Source organism: Carassius auratus, chromosome 38 (genome assembly GCF_003368295.1).
Source record: "Carassius auratus strain Wakin chromosome 38, ASM336829v1, whole genome shotgun sequence".
In the NCBI taxonomy this organism is placed as follows: Eukaryota; Metazoa; Chordata; class Actinopteri; order Cypriniformes; family Cyprinidae; genus Carassius; species Carassius auratus.
Window position 1 is genome coordinate 17,737,408 of NC_039280.1, and position 2,991 is coordinate 17,740,398.

The 2,991-nt window shown below is 38.2% G+C and overlaps 1 long non-coding RNA gene across 3 annotated transcripts; it reads right to left on the reverse strand.

Annotated features, from left to right (window-relative positions):
- Positions 1 to 377: 377 nt before the first annotated feature.
- Positions 378 to 2,591, reverse strand: LOC113057543 (uncharacterized). Of its 3 annotated transcripts, XR_003277841.1 has the most exons (5): positions 2,554 to 2,591; positions 1,514 to 1,622; positions 1,101 to 1,368; positions 566 to 803; positions 378 to 498 (listed from the first exon to the last, which is right to left on the reverse strand). It is a non-coding gene; the product is annotated as an uncharacterized LOC113057543 (long non-coding RNA). The 3 variants fall into 3 exon arrangements; XR_003277842.1 differs by lacking the exon at positions 2,554 to 2,591 and having other exon boundaries at positions 566 to 750; positions 1,514 to 1,962; XR_003277840.1 differs by lacking the exon at positions 2,554 to 2,591 and having other exon boundaries at positions 1,514 to 1,962.
- Between the last annotated feature and the right edge of the window lie 400 nt (positions 2,592 to 2,991).

The following is a 2,991-nucleotide window of genomic DNA, read 5'->3' on the forward strand; positions in this document are numbered from 1 at the left end:
CACTGTATACTGTAGATATACCTCTGCCCACTGCTCCGGGTGTGTGTTCACAGTGTGTGTGTGTTCACTGCTCTGTGTGTGTGCACTTCGGATGGGTTAAATGCAGAGCACAAATTCTGAGTATGGGTCACCATACTTGACTGTATGTCACGTCACTTTCACTTTCAGTACAGTATGAATTAGTGCAAACAGAATATCAGGTTGCAGAATAATAGTGAGTCAGAGTCCAGTCAGTGTAGCTGATAGAGTGCAGTGCACACAGTATGAGGCTGCTGGTGTGTGTATGTGTGTGTGTGTGTGTGTGTGTGTGTGTGTGTGTGGTGTTACTGGTACGAGTTCAGTTCAGTCTGATTGCCTGTTGAAGGAACTTGTTTTGCAGTCTGCTGGTGCTGGTTCTGTGATAATGTCTGTCTGATGGTGATGTTGAGAGCAATCCATGGCTCGTGTGGCTGGAGTCTCTGACGGTCCTCAACAAAAGAAAAACCTTGCGTAGATGTCCTGGAGAGACAAAATCATTGTGTCAATTATATATTATTATTATTTAGAATTGTTGTAATGGACATACCATTGATTCCTGTTGAAGGTTGTTGGAGGTATGGGCTCTCAGTTGTGAAGTTTCTTTTATGGCCGTAACATCTGTGCAGTCACACAGCTGTTTGGGATTTCAGTCTTCACAGTTTCAGGCTGCAGCGCTGCATTTGGTGACCATTGACTCCTCCATCTCTGGCCTCAGACCCGCTTCTCTTTAGTCTGGAGTGAAGACAAATGTTCTCAGTACCAGCTTTCCTTCTACTGCAGTCTTTCTGTACAAGTAGAAAATAATAAAAACAGTCATAACAAATCAGTTATGTATTGAAAACTCATAGTACATATGAAGACTTCAGATGCAAAGGCATCTAAGTTCCACCTGAAGTTTTCTTCTAAAATTCTTCTTAGAAGAACATTTCATACAGAACTTAAAGGCTTTTGCATCTGAAGTCTTCATATACAACACATCTCGTTCTTCATTTCTCCATCAACTGACTTCATCCTCCTTCAAAAACTGTAAGTCCATAAGAAAAATAGTTTTGGTGAATACAGGTGCAGGTGTCAGTACTCACCATATTCAGTCATTTTCTGCCCAAATTCCAGAAATGATGCCCTGATGATTTGTTCATTCTAGGACTTATAAAAAGATGTATATGTGAAAAATGATAATTGCTGACTTGAATAGAGATCAACATCATATGCTGTACTAATGCATTGCTTGAATACAGACACATCAATGGGGATGAGCACCTTTTCACTCTTTTCTGTTTGGGCACAATAGAGCCATGTTCATTCCTCATCCCCAACAGGACTGATGTTCTTTGTGTTTTTGCTCTTCAGCTGTAAAACAAAAATATGTCTATTAACCCCATGTTTAATTACTATTGCTTATTACATATGAATTAAGACAGATATAATTAAGTAAATTTACCAAAAGATTCAGGTTAGAGGATTAAATGAATATTGATTACAATTTTCTACAAACCTTTCTTGGAGAGGGCTGATCATGACAGGAACTTGCTGAGCCACACTAGTAGACATTCTGTTGACAAACCCGAAAGAGGCCATCATGCAACCATCCGCTCTGTTTGTACCTTACAACAGAGCAAGAGAGAATGTGTGAGTGAGTGGAGAGAGTAAAGGACTAAGATGAAGACAAACAAGCAAAGAAAGGCAAAATCTTGCGTTTGAGTTTAACAAAATGAGAGGGAAGAAAGCTGTATCTTCAAGCTATATTATTCTCAATTATTTTCTACACTATAACATGCAGCAGGATTGTTGTAAGCAGTTTAAAGACCTCTTCATACCAAGGATGAGTCCATACTTAATGACACAGAGGAACAACATCAGTGGAATATATTTTCCAGCTGATGAACATTAAACAGCCAATCAAAATGCACATTTCAAAAGCTTGATCATTTAAAGTGGCAGACATCAACGTCGCTGCAGTGTGTATATTAATAAACATAACTTTATCATTGGTTGATGTTGGTGTGGATGCTAAAATAGTTATTGTAGTTACTATTCTTGGTGTGAACAGCCTTAAATGATCTAATTTGGCCAAATTAACTGAAGATCTGATGTGTCACATGACAAGTTACACAGCATTTCCTGACTTGCTTTTAAACAGACGTGTTCAATTAAAATCAACATGGAAATAAAGGCAGACTGTGAGGTGTGGACAGATATCATGTACTGTTAGAACGGGTTAAGACGGTGCTAATAAAGAATACAGTGGACTCAATATAAACTTTAGGATATAACGCTCTGACTACTTAAAATGGACACAGTCTGCATGAGAGCTGAGGCGATGGTCAATGACAGCAGGAGGAAAAGCTGGAGAGTACGCTTGTACAATATCATATGAATTTGCTGAAATTGTTTGAATTATTAATACTTTGACATAGCACAGGGTTTGTACTGATGGGGTCGTGAGGTATTTAAAAAAGTAAAAAACATAAAATTCGGTGCAAAATGTAACTGCAGTAAAGTTCTGTCGAGGTGCTCAGATCAACACAGACGTACCTCTGGAAATATCTGCCTTAGCAGCTTTTGGTCTTCTCCGTAAACACACAAGATGGTCAAATTCATCCCTCTCCACAAACAAGGTTTGACAGGCCCATGGTCTTCCTTTTCAGCTGGAATAAAGAAAAAGTAACAAGTTGTTGTTGTTGTTTTAATACATACATGTTTAGACAGTGTGTTAGAAATGATCTGTGAACAAAATATTTGAAAGGAAGGACTATAAGGAAGGTTATTAACATAAAGTAAGGATAAATTAATTAAAGTAAATCAGTTATAACTACATATCTTCAACATTACCTGTGTCGAACCTTTGAAGGACTTCATCTTCACTGGAAACTTCTTCAAGTTGAGCTTCGAGTACAAGTTCCCTGTTAATACAAGAACTGATCAAAATCTGATTCTGAGCTGTGAAAATATGCCATGATGAACAAGAGAAAG